The sequence below is a fragment of the Populus euphratica genome, unplaced genomic scaffold (genome assembly GCF_000495115.2).
Source record: "Populus euphratica unplaced genomic scaffold, PopEup_1.0 scaffold292.1, whole genome shotgun sequence".
NCBI lineage: Eukaryota > Viridiplantae > Streptophyta > Magnoliopsida > Malpighiales > Salicaceae > Populus > Populus euphratica.
Genome location: NW_011500172.1, coordinates 56,618 through 71,180, shown reverse-complemented (window position 1 = coordinate 71,180; position 14,563 = coordinate 56,618).

The window sequence follows — 14,563 nt, the reverse complement described above, 5'->3', positions numbered from 1 at the left end:
AATTTTTTTGAAAACAAGCAATATCAACGTCGACTCAACAAGAAAAATCAGTGATTGTAAAATTAACGCGTTAAAAGTTGAACGTGTTCAAAATACCTTTGAAAATTTATATTCTTCTGAGATGACGTTGAAAATGCTAAAAACGATACAAATATATCATAATGCATTTTTTGGGGTTTTTCATTGTTTTTTTCTATTTTTTATTTTTTTTGAAAATTTATCAAAAACATGGGTTAAAAATTGGATAGCACCCCTCTTTACAATACTTACGAAGCAAAAATTCCTCAATGTTTTGCATAGTAAGCTTGTAAAGAAAATAAAAGGTCTTCCTGGCTTATTGAGCGATCCACTTAGCCAAGGACTTCACTTTTCAAAAGAAACGGTCTCATTATCTTGGGTGACTTGCCCATTTTGAAGAAAAGTGGTCTATTTTCAAGGGCGACCTGCCTATTTTGAAAAAAAATGGTCTATTTCCAAGGGCGACCTACACACTCACACTAGTCTATTTTTAGAGGCGACCTACCCAAACATACTTATTATGGTCTATTTTTAGGGGCGACTTGCCCACATATAATTGGATATTTTCATGGGCAACCTAACCACACATACTCATTGTGGTCTATTTTCACGGGCGACCTGCCCACATATACTCACGCTGGTTTATTTTCATAAGCGACCTGCCCTCATATACACACACTTATCTATTTTCACGAGCGATTTGCCCACACATACTCATGCTGGTCTATTTTCATGGGCGACCTGCCCTTTTGATTGGGATAACCTGAGATCCCATTTGGCGATCTCCTTTAACCAGAACCAAAATCGATGTGTGGCTCGGTCAACCTAAAATCCCACCTGGCGATTCCCTTTAACCAAAGCTAAAACTCTATGTGTGGTTGGGTTAACTTGAGATCCTATCTGGTGATCTCCTTTAACCAGAATCGATACAAAGATGTGTGTGATCTCATTATAATGGGTGACCTACCCAGATGAAAGATGATGGTCTCATTATGATGGGTGACCTACCCAAGTGGAAAAAAATAATGGTTTCATTGTGATAGGTGACCTACCCAAATGAAGATGATGGTCTTATTATGATGGGTGACCTATCTAAGTGAAGATGATGGTCTCATTATGATGGGTGACCTACCCAGATGGAAAAAATGATGGTCTCATTGTGATGGGTGACCTACCTAGAAAAGATGATGGTCTCATTATGATGGGTGACCTACCTAGAAAAGATGATGGTCTCATTATGATGGGTGACCTACCCAAATGAAGATGATGGTCTCATTATGATGGGTGACCTACCTAGATGGAAGATGATGGTTTCATTATGATGAGTGACCTACCTAGATGGAAAAATGATGGTCTTATTGTGATGGGTACCCAGATGCAAAAATGATGGTCTTATTGTGATGGGTAACCTACCCAGAAAAGATGATGGTCTCATTATGATGGGTGACCTACCCAAATGGAATGATGGTCTCATTGTGATGGGTGGCCTACCTAAAGAAAAAAAATGATGGTCTCATTGTGATGGGTGACCTACCCACATGAAGGTGGTAGTCTCATTATGATGGGTGACCTACCCAAGGAAAAAAAAATGATGGTCTCATTGTGATGGGTGACCTACCTAAGGAAAAAAAAATGATGGTCTCATTGTGATGGATGACCTACTCAGATGAAAGATGAAAGGTGGTCTCATTGTTATGGGTGACCTACCCAGATGACAAAAATGATGTGACTTACTTGGCAAAAAGACTTGGCAGACGAAGTTTTGACAGGATAAGGCTGACAAACGGCGCTTCCTGATTGCAGGCTTGAATTGAAGACTCCTTTTAATGATAGGGTTGATCTCCTTATTTCTTTGAGATTTTCCTACCGACAGGGTTCATCTCATTCTTTTCTCATTCCAGGATCTAAACCGATGATTGTTATTATTGACACAATGATTCTTTCTATCCACAATCTTGTTGGACTTCATTGAGGATTTTCTTGTAACAAATCAAAAATCTGTGCAAGTGTTTTTTGAGGTTAGATGACATGTATGCATCCTTACCTGATTTCAAATATAGGCCCCCCTTCTTTGATGCTCAATCGTCGTAGGGTGCCTTTGTTTGCATTCCAAAGCTTTCTTTGTTCTTTCGATGTATTGGCTCATTTGCGTGCTGGTCTTCCACTCAAATGCAAGTACAATGCCCATCTTAGGCTATCCACGGCGATTACTACTCTCGTTGTTTATCAAGCTTGACTCTACCTCCAAGTGTGGTGTTGCTTGATTCATCATGAAGGATTTTCTCTCCTGGATTCTTCTGAGAATTATCCTTTGATTAATTGTGGGTCTCTTGCCAACACCCATCAAGATTTTCAATCAGTCATGAACTTGCCTCCAGTTGAAACAATACTGATGTAACCATATTATTCGATAGTTTCACCCACTTTTACCTAATGTTTTGTCCATGTTTTATATGTAAAATGCCTTGATATTCTTTGTTTTATGTTTTGAAGGCACTTTTGGATGAAAAATGCAAAAAGGAGTAAATTGGAGATAATTGGCAGATTTGACGTTCAGTCGATGTTTTGTGCAGAGTGTGAGTTCTAGAGATCAAAATGAAGTGATTCCAGTGGCTCTAAAAAGCTAACATCCATACCTTTCTGGAAATGTAATGCAAGAAAAATACAAAGAGGAAGATCATGGAAATCACATCCTTCAAAGTCAAATCTCGTATTCTGCCACTGTTGACCTTTGTCCATTCAAAATTCCATATCTGGAGCTATAGAAGTCCAATTGATGCAAACTCAATTTTGTTGGATTCATGACTCAAAGGTCTAGAAACGCTCCAATTTTCAGCCAAAACCGATGTCATATGAGGGCGATATGAGTTTTCAAAGATGACAACTGAATTCTGCCAGCAATCAGGTTTCGTGAAGAAATGAGTCCAAATTATGTTTCGAAGCTTCTAAACTATCATCCAAGTTATAATTTCAGCAATTTAGCCCCTCTAGTAAATCAATCTAGAAGGTCAAGAAAAGTAGCCACCAACCTCAATCCACCAACCTCAAATCACCAACCACAAACCAGCTGCAAGTTGGAATGCTGCCATTGTCAAAGAAGGAGGCTACAATGGTGGGTTGTTTGTGGTGACTACTAATGTCAAAGTTTGGCAAGTTTGGCAGCCACCATTGTTGATAAAGAAGCAAGAGGAGCTGCCATTGAAGCCTATATATAGACATCAAGAGAGCCAAGAAAGAGGAGGAGGGAGTGCAATAGAATCAAAGAAAGGTGGTAGCAATTAGAAGTGAAGAAACACAAACTCTCCTCTCTACATACTAGAAATAATGCTTTCTTTTATCTTTAGGAGTAGTTGTTCAATAGATATGCAAGGCTAAGCTCTTTTCTTGGTTGCAAGGACGCAGAAACTTTCAGATTTCAAGAACTGTGAGATTTATTCTTCCATTTATTTTCAGTTTGTATTATGAATGAGTATGATTGTTTTCCTATGCATATTTTCTATGATTGTTGTTGATAATTGCTAGAGCGGACTCTAAGTTATTATTGTGAACAATCTATTGCTAAGTTTGGTATCAAAACCGGAGTTAGGGTATATAAACTTGTGAAGCAACTAAGCTTGATAATTATGGCGGAACTACGTTATTAAACTTAGGGAAAACATTCGATCAAAGCAACACAAGCAGACAACTTGGTTGTTAAGATTAATGAATTTATCTAGATCTTAAAGCTGCCATTAGATTAAATCATTAGTGCGGACACTGTGATTATTTGTTGGTTAGGGCTAGTTATACGGCGGATCCGTTAATTAACCAAAGTTAAGAAAAGATAAAAATTCAGAATATAAACTGGAGTTTCGTTTCAAGGATCGGTTCTGATTTCTGTAGGTGGATGTGTGCTTGTGACCAAGGTTTGTTTTCTTGATAAATTTCAGTTTTAATTGATTGTGTTCACTAGTTTAATTTCTTCCATAGTTTAGATTATCACAAATCAAAACCCCCCAATTGCATAACGTATAGCATAAAAATCTAAACTAAATCTTCCTCGTGGGATCGATCCCTTGCTTGCTCTATACTATCTTGTGTGATTTAAGTGTAAGGGTAATTAATTTGTGCGACCGCGACATCGCAACAAATTTTGGCGTCGTTGCCGGGGAAGTAATTTTAGTTAATTCTTGTGCTTGTACTGTTATTTTTATTTGCTGTGATTATTATTTATTATTATTCAGAAAAAAAAAACAAAAAAAAAAGTTTTTTTTTTTTATTGCGGCGGTACTATTCACTTGCCGCAACGGTACTGTTCAAAACAGATTTGTTTGTGGAATTAAGGTTCGACCTTTTTTTTTCTGAAGGGAAATGACGTTTTGAACAAGACTAGTGGTAAACCACTAACCTTACCATTTCGAGGCCAAATTCCTCTGTTATCTAAGGTTTTTAGGCAATTTTAGTTTCCTAGCGTTGGATTTTCATATAATTTGCATTATTTTTCGTCTCTTGTGTGGTTTCTTTCTTTTGAATTTTCTTAGCAATTGATGCCTATGACCCGTTCTACTAATCAAATTCAAGTGCAGGTTGATTTTGAAATAGAAAGCACTTTACGCAGGTTAAGAAAGGAAGCTCGCCTCAACACCATGGCTATTGCAAGACAACAAACACTCAAGGAGCTTGCTGCTCCTATTGTGGAAAATCAGCCACTATGCATAAACATTGACAATAATGTAAACTTTGAGCTCAAATCTGGTTTTATACATTTGTTACCAACATTTAATGGTCTTGCAGGAGAAGATCCACATACTCATCTCAAGGAGTTCCATATGGTTTGTGTTGGCATGAAACCAAATGGAGTTGATGAAGAACAGGTTAAGTTGAAAGCTTTCCCTTTCTCTTTAAAAGGGGCAGCAAAGGCATGGCTTTTCTCTATTCTCCCAGGATCTATTGGAACTTGGAATGCCATGAAGAAGATTTTCCTTGAGAAGTATTTCCCAGCATCTCGAGTTGCCAACATAAGGAAAGAAATATGTGGGATTCGGCAATCTCATGGAGAGACACTCTCTGAGTATTGGGAAAGATTTGAGCAACTGTGCATTCAATGTCCTCATCATCAAATACCCGATCAGTTGCTCATTCAATATTTCTATGAAGGATTAATGCCTACTGACCGTAGTATCATTGATGCTGCAAGTGGAGGCGCATTGGTGGATAAGACACCCGAGGCTGCACGCCAATTGATCTCAAACATGGCAGCCAACTCAAAACAGTTTGGCACTCGTGGAGACTTCTCCAACAAACGAGTAAATGAGGTAAGTATTTCTAACATTGAGAATAAAGTTAATGATCTTACTTCTCTTGTGCGTTCTTTGGCTTGTGGAAATGTGCAGCAGGTGAAAGTTTGTAGCATATGCTCCTTACAAGGACATGCTTCGGATATGTGCCCAACAATGCAAGAAGATTATATTGAACAAGCTCATGCAATTGATGGAGCATTCAACGGACAGCTCCAACGTAAATATGATCCCTTTTCCAACACGTACAATCCCGGATGGAGAGATCATCCCAACTTACGCTATGGCAACCCATCCCAACAAGGCAATCAAGGCCGACAATTCCATCCCCATGGATTTCAGCCCCAACAGAATTATCAAGCAAGACAACATTCACAAACTCCAATGTTACTGGGTCGTCATCCAATGATGATCTTCGTGAGATGATGAAAACTTTGGCTTCTAATACTGTTACCTTGCAACAAAATGTCATGTCTTTTCAACAGGAAACAAGGTCAAGTATTCACAACTTGGAGAAGCAAATGGGGCAAGTAGCTTCAAGTGTAGTGAAATTGGAGGCACAAATGAATGGAAAATTGCCTTCCCAGGCATTGAATCCAAAAGAGAATGTTAGTGCGATCATGCTGAGAAATGGGAAAGAACTTGAAGATAAAAGGTCGAAAGAGATTGAGATGGAGGAAGAAGAAGAGATAGAAACTGAATTAAGTACAAAGAAGAAACATCCTTCTCCTTTCCAAACTGAAACAACGACCAACACTCCAAAGGTAACTCCTCACTCAATGAATTCTAGTTTTAAAGCAATTCCACCCTTTCCTGTGAGTTCTTCTAGGTCAAAGAAAGAGGACAAAGAAAAAGAAATTTTAGAGGTTTTCAAGAAAGTAGAACTCAACATTCCTTTGCTTGATGCTATCAAGCAAATTCCCAAGTATGCCAAATTTTTGAAGGAGTTGTGTACTACCAAGAGAGCTTTCAAATTGAAAGGTCATGAAATGGTAAGTATGGGTGAAGTTGTGTCTGCTATTGTTCAAAAGAATATGCCTTTAAAGCAAAAAGACCCAGGTGCGTTTACTATCCCATGTGTTATTGGTAATGCTAGTTTTAAAAGAGCTTTATGTGATTTAGGTGCATCCATTAGTGTTATGCCTAAACATGTTTATGATTCTCTTAGTCTGGAACCTTTGAATAAAACTAGCATTGTAATACAACTTGCAGATCGTAGTTTTGTTTACCCACTTGGTGTGATAGAAGATGTTCTAGTCAAGATTGATAGTTTGGTTATTCCATGTGATTTTTATATTCTTGATATGGAACATGATTCTTGTGATTTATTAACCAACACTCCTATATTGTTTGGGAGACCATTCTTGAAAACTGCCAATACAAAGATTGATTGTGGTAAGGATACCTTGTCTATGGAGGTAGGAGATGAAAAAATTGAATTCAATTTTCATGATGCAATGAAATATCCTTATAGCAATGTTTATTCTATCACATGCTATGACCAAATTGATAAGTGTGTGCAGCAAGTTTGTGATTTTGATTGCGAAGATGGATTAAGCATAGCTTTGAGCTATGGCTATGATTTCACCAAGATAGAAGAGATGGAGAGGCACATATGTGTTCCCCAAAACATGCACAAATCAGTATTGGCCTTACAAGCTTTACAAACCGTTCCCCATGGTAATGTCTTTATTGATTTATTACTCTCACATAAAAAGCTTTTGCCATCTATTTTACAGGCCCCTGAGTTAGAATTAAAACCTTTGCCCGATAATTTGAAGTATGTATTCATTGGCGACAACAATACACTTCCTGTTATCATAGCAAAAGGTTTGACAAGTATACAAGAGGAAAAACTTGTGAAGTTGTTGTGTGATCACAAAACGGCCATTGGATGGACTTTAACTGACATCAAGGGCATTAGTCCCTCAATGTGTATGCATCACATACTATTGGAGGACAACGCAAAACCAACAAGGGAACTGCAAAGGAGGTTGAACCCACCTATGATGGAGGTAGTGAAAGCTGAAATTTTAAAACTGTTAGATGCAGGAGTCATTTACCCCATCACTGACAGTAAATGGGTGGCGCCAATCCATGTGGTGCCTAAAAAGACTGGAATCACATTGGTGAAAAACAAAAATGATGAGCTCATTCCTACTCGCATCTCGAGTGGATGGAGAATGTGTGTTGATTATAGAAAGCTCAATCTTTCTACACGCAAAGATCATTTCCCATTACCATTCATAGATCAAATGCTTGAACGCCTAGCAGGTAAGTCTTTTTATTGCTTTCTTGATGGATATAGTGGATACAATCAGATTGTTATTAATCCTGAGGATCAAGAAAAAACTACATTTACTTGTCCATTTGGTACATATGCATATAGGAGAATGCCTTTTGGTCTTTGTAATGCTCCTGCAACTTTTCAAAGATGCATGATGAGTATTTTTTCTGACTATGTTGAAAGAATAATCGAGGTTTTTATGGATGATTTCACGGTGTATGGTGATTCTTTTGATAAATGTTTAGAAAATTTATCTTTGATCCTAAAAAGGTGCATTGAAACAAACCTTGTCTTGAACTATGAAAAGTGTTATTTTATGGTAGAACAAGGAATAGTTCTTGGGCATGTTGTGTCTTCACGTGGATTACAAGTTGATAAAGCTAAGATAGATGTTATTTCATCATTGCCTTACCCCTCATGCGTGAGGGAAGTTCGTTCTTTTCTAGGTCATGCAGGTTTCTATCGACGCTTTATCAAAGATTTCTCGAAGATTACAGCACCTTTATGCAGACTATTAGCCAAAGAAGTGGATTTTGTGTTTGATCAAGCCTGTAAAGATGCTCATGATGAGCTTAAGAGACGTGTCACATCTGCCCCTATCATCGAACCACCCAATTGGGATGAACCTTTTGAGATAATGTGTGATGCGAGTGACTATGCGGTAGGAGTTGTGCTTGGGCAAAGAATTGGGAAGAATTTGCATGTTATTGCCTACGCTTCTCGCATGTTGGATGGAGCACAATGCAATTACCATACAACTGAAAAGGAACTTTTTGCAGTGGTGTTTGCTCTTGAAAAATTCAGGTCATATCTACTTGGTACAAAAGTCATTATTTTTACTGACCATGCAGCTCTCAGGTATCTTTTGAAGAAGAAGGAGTCCAAACCAAGACTTAGCTCTTAAACTAAGGCATTTTACATATAAAACATGGACAAAACATTAGGTAAAAGTGGGTGAAACTATCGAATAATATGGTTACATCAAATACTCTTCAAGTATGTTATCATCAGCCTTTATGGAACTGCCAAGTCATCTAGACATGCATCTCATAATTTGCATTAAAAAGCTCAATGTTCTTCTCTATGGATTCCTCTCATCTTGTCAAATCAGATCATGCAAAGAAATGTATTGTAATTAGCAATGATCTTTATCACCCATATTCATGCGGTGAAGTGTGCATTTGAGTTTCAAAACAGATGGTCCTATAGTCAATCTTGGTGAGTGCATCCTTCCAGCATTCATTTAAATGCAACTACATAATAACATTTTTCGGGAATCATAGCTATGTTTTAGAGGATAACCCAAGATGAAGATGTCCTTTAGATGCAGCGTTGCTCATCAAGTGATGCTGAAATTCACTAGATCATAAACTGTCTTTGAACAACATTACCCCCAGTGATGATCTGAATGCTCGTTCATCTATCTATACTCAAAAGGTTTTTTCTTTGTTATTGCCAGATGCTAAACATAACTTTGATGGACTTTGACGACTCATCATAAGATTTTGCTTTGTCCCGTACCTGAGCTGAATACTGTTTGTTTTCCTTCTCAGAGTCCACTGTATTGCCCCAAGGTGTCTTAACTTTTCAAGGAGTGTTGAGAAGAGTTGATGTCATTTCATGTCAAGGATTTTGCAAACTCAATCAATGTTCTTCTTTGTTTAACAATCTTGTTCTAGAATCAAATCTCATCCTTCAAAGATCATGTCCATTCAAGTCTATAATTGTTGAGATGAAATTAGAGAGATGTTAGCTTTGGAAAAGATCTTTTGAAAATCAAGCTTCTTTGGTCAAAGATCCAACACACGTTATTCAATGTAGTCTTTTGATTGTCTTATATTTAAAAAAACAAAACAAAACTGACCCGTTGTAAGATTAAAATGCTTTTTTCATGGTTTTTTGTGTCAGTTTTAATCTTTGATCTTGGATATATCTTTTGATGGTCTGCGATGAGGTGACCTTCTGTGAATTTCAAGAAACAAAAGGCTCAAGTCAAAACTTGAGGATTTGTCAAGGAAGTTGTTTTCTTTTTTAGCACCAATTTTGTCAGCATGCATAATAATCAGTAGCTTGATTCATGAAGTCATGACCTTTATGGAAAAGCTCTTCAAGTTTTGAGAGCGCCATTTATCGGTTCAAATTGCTTACTTGATCAAAAAGGGTTTTTAAAAGCACGTAATGCACGCTATGGTTCATGGCTATGACAAAAAGGAAAATTCAGTCTCAAAAGGAGTTTGAGGGTTTCAAAGACCTAGGACCAACATTAACTATTCATCAACTCTCTTTCTCTTATTGTCATTGTAGAGAAAATGATATATAACCTTGTTAATTTCAGATATCAGAATTCTCTTAACATAGGTCATAATACTAATCCAAATTTTCTTTGATGAATAACCAATCTAATCTTTTTGAAGACACTAGAGGCTTTATCATATACACACCTAAAGATATGAAGCTTGATTATTTTTTTGACTTTTGGCATTTGTTATGTCTTTCTTCAACTAAGACCTCTTTTGCCCTTCTTAGAATCAATAGACATTCTCCTTCCATTCCACTTTTTCTTTTTTCTTCTTCTTTCATTTTTTTTTTTTACTTTTACATAGCCTTCCTAAAAAATTTCTTGGATGACCCTCAATCTATGACTTTTTTCTTCTAGCCTTTTCTTAATCATTCGACATTTGTTCTAAGCCTTTCTTTTATCCATTAATTCTATCACTGTCTTCAAACTATCTCTCATTTGCCCCTAGTGTGGGATGTGATCCTAGTTAGGGTTTTTTTTTGAAAGAAAATATATTACCAGGCTCAAATGGGGACCACAAGGGATATAATCTTTAGAAAGTGAAGGGATAACAAAAATGGCCTTTTCTCATTTCAAGCAATCAAAATATTTTCATGTATGAGTTTAAAATTGTTTAGTCACCTCATGTCATTTTCAAGCATCGAGTTATTTCTGCAATCAAAATACTTTTAATCTTTGGGATTGATTAATCTTAATCGTATGTTGGAGCTTGATCAAAATATTTTATTAAAAAACCCTTTGAAAGAAGCATCGCTTGATTTCAAAACAACAAGAAGACAAAGAGAAAACATGTTTCATTCAAAGATGAGATGTGACCCCAAAACAAAATGCAAAAGGGCAAAAATCCATAACAAAATGATTGACAGTTTAACCCCTCAAGCAATTGTGATCATTTGTCATTTTGAGGATGTTCTAGTAATAAAAAATTGATCGATGACATCATCTTTCACAAACTCAGCTCGATTCTTGAAACTCTTGCATCTGTTCCACTAAAATGGTTCAGGAACCCATCATGATATTGATAAGGGAATTTTTAGCATGTATATTTTTCACTATTCATGCTTGATTTTTAAATATTTTGGATATGTTACACAAGAAAATTAGAATTTTGAATCTCGTTTTGAACTATTGACCTCGTGGAAAAATTAATATGTTTTCAGATCTTAGGTTACTGAACAGGCAAAGCCCGGTAGTGAAATTGAACAGTGATTCATTATGTGCTGCAAAAAAAAGCTATACAACTTAGTTCCAAATGTTCTTCATCATTTTCAAATAGCTGAGATGAAGGTCTACAAAACATATGAAGGGCATATAACTCAGTTTTGTTGTTTTGGAGCTCAAAAAGCAAGTTGAAAAACAAGGATTGAACTAGCCTGAAATTCCTGCACTGCAAAGACTATTTCAGTTTATGTATCTCAACTCTCAGAGGTCCAAAAATTACAAGATCAGTTTTAGTTGGAAAGAAAATTTGATTCTCTACAATTTCTCCAGAAATAGAGATCTTTGAATTCGCATGTTTTCTACCTCAAATCTGGCCCATAATGTCTGAGTAGGAAGGAATTCAATGCAGAAAAGGAAACTTTCCTCATTACTATAGGGGTAGAAAAGCCACAATATAAAAGAAGATAAAGGGATCTGAAAATAGGGGAGTGAAGACACCTAGAAACCCTACAACATAGAAAGAAAAGGAAAGGAGGCGGCACCAAAGGGGAACAAAAAAAGAGCAGAGGTAAAACTATTGAAAACCGGGAGGACACCTAGCTATTCGACGAAAATTCTCTGCTTTTGAGTGATGTTCATCGTATCAAGTTTGTTTCTCTTTAATTTAACCATAGAGTAGACTTTTATTCTAGGATTTTTGATGTAACCTTACTATGATTATGTGAATAATTTCTTCGATTGAATTATTACATTAAGATGTTGAGTATTTCATTCTATGTGTAATGCTTGCATGTGTTTGGCCAACATCTGCATGATTTAGAATTCAATTTGAAACCGAGAAGTGATAATTGTTTTAGTTATTGTTTGAAATACCGTAAGAAATCTATAGGATAGAGATATCCTAAGAACTTTTGTAATCGTTATAGATTTTACAATACTTAACAAATTTCGACAAGTTTAGAACTTTCGTAGAGTATATGAAATTTGTTTGTCAAAATAATTTATTGATGCTCGAGAGAGATTAATATTTACATAAGGAAAACCTGATTATCAACATTAGGAGTAATTAATTTAATCGTGAAAATTCACATAGGCATAGTTATGGTAAGTCAGAAATCCTAGAACCAGTACAATTGAATTCATTAATATTTAATCAATTGGTTGTTTGTTTTTAATCATTAATTTTTGTTTCATAAACTATCTTATTCGATTCCTCAAATAAATCACAATTTAAAAGACTTTGGTAATTAGTAGTAATTTTTACAAATCCTCGTGGGACGATACTCTACTCATCACTTTATTACTTGTTACGATTCGTGCACTTGCAAAATTAACCAAGTTACCCATAATGATATTCATATCTCGTTTGAATTATACCATGGTGGTTGCATGAATTTGATGAAGTTGAGGCAATAAGTCTAGAGTTTGACAAATACTGATCGACAAACTTGAGTGACAGAGGTATGTCAATCTTGGCAAAGACATTTGAGCAGGTGATGTTATAGCAAGACCTGACTAGGCAAAATAACTGAGGTTTCTCAATTGAGAGTCATCTTCTGATTCAACTCTCTTCATAGTTTTGGAATCCCTAGAAGAACCTTCAATCTTTCCCATAACTCTTTCAATTCTTTCGACAATCTTCATAACATCATGCCAATCTTCCAATGTTGTTGTGGTTGTTTGAGGATTGTTGGAAACCTTCCAACAACTAGGTAATCTTGGCAATACACAGAAACATGCAGCACTGCCACTGCTAATGTGTAAAATCACGCACTGTCTTTACTGGAGGAGAACTTGATAATTTTGAAATTCCTCTATTTCCTCTTTGATTCCTTATTGACGGTGCAACAAACATACACTAGTAGAGGGAGTTCTACTTTATTGAAGTTTCAATCTTCTTATTGTTTTTCAACCCAAGTCTGTCTCTTCTCCCAACTTCTGTGTTTTAATGCTGACACTAGTTGGTGAAAATTATAGATGACCTGAAACTATTGCATCCCTTCTTAGATTCTCCCCTTGCAGATCCATAAACAAATCTCTATAAAGAGAGCTCTACTATATTAAAATTCAATGCTTGCTCTATTTTTCAGACCAGGTCTGGCTCTTCTGCCTACTACAATGTTTGATTACTGAAACTGGTGGTGTAAATTTTCATAGCTTCTGAAACTACTACATCCTTTCTTATATTTCCCACTTGTAGAGCCACAAATAGATCTCTATAGAGAGAGCTCTGCTATGTTGAAGACCAATGTAAAATCATCATTCATTTTTTAGACCCACATCTTATGTTGCTGGATCAGAATGATGTTCACAATAGAGATAGTTGGAAAAAAGGCCAACGCATCAAGCACAGAAAGCTAGCAGGTATTGGGTGCTCTTGAAAGATAAACGACTGCCAGTGTTGAACAAGGACGAAGGTTGTCCTTAGTTGATGACTGAAGGCATTATTGTTGTTAATGACTGAAAAAATAGAGGTGTAGCTTCAATGGGACGTTGACAAGTAGTGTTCCTACAGAAGACTGTGCGAACATTCTCTTTCCATTTGAAGCTCAACACTTGTTCAAGCAGATCTGAGTTTAGCTACTTCACCTTTGATGCTCTCAACTTCCCTTTCACAATGAGCCTCTCTTTGACCCTTTTCTTTATTTGCCATCATCTTTGTTCAATCAGGTGCAACAAAGCTCAGATGGGGAACCTATTTTCATCCCTGTACATGCATGATAAATGTATGCCATGTAATCTATATGATGAATTGGCCCTTCGAGGGGTGACATATGGTCATAACTCTTGCAGGATGAAACAAGAATTTTTATTCTTGCTCAAACTCTACAATATAAATTTCCTGAGTGATGACCATTATATCCCCCGTAAGTCTTGAATTCAAGATGCTTCAAGAAGGGTTTGCTTAGATGCAAAGCAATATGTACGGAGCATACATCCTAAAGGCAGGTTCTAGTCTTTTACGTGAGACAAATGGCAGGTTTGCTACTTGGTCTCTAAAAAGGGTCTCTTGTTGTCCTGGTGATCACCTTCGTAAAGGTAATATAGGGGCTTAGCAGATAGTGAGATAGTACATATACCAATCACTAACAGTCAGCACTCAATGAATAATTGGGGTTTACACAAACTTAAACCTTGACTAAAAGTCGTAAGGTAAGCTGTTAGTCCCCCACCTAACCTAAAACATATGTGTGCTTTCAAAAATTAAAATTTGTGACACATGAAACAATTCTATACAATGCATGAATGAAACAAAAATAAAACAAGACAAAAAGCAAAAAAATTAAACACATAAAAAACACAAAGCTTAGTCCAATAAAGTTGAAAACAATACCTTTCCCTAGTGGAGTTGCATTCCGTTGCACGTCCCCCGCGTGGCGATTCAGCAATTTTTTGTTATTTTTCCTTGATTGGTTCTTGGAAGTCACCACCTAGTATTTAATGGAAGGTTACTAGGAAACCCAGATGTACTAATCTTTGCCAGAGATTCAAGAGGTAAGGGACTAGTTGTGTCTAGGGAAG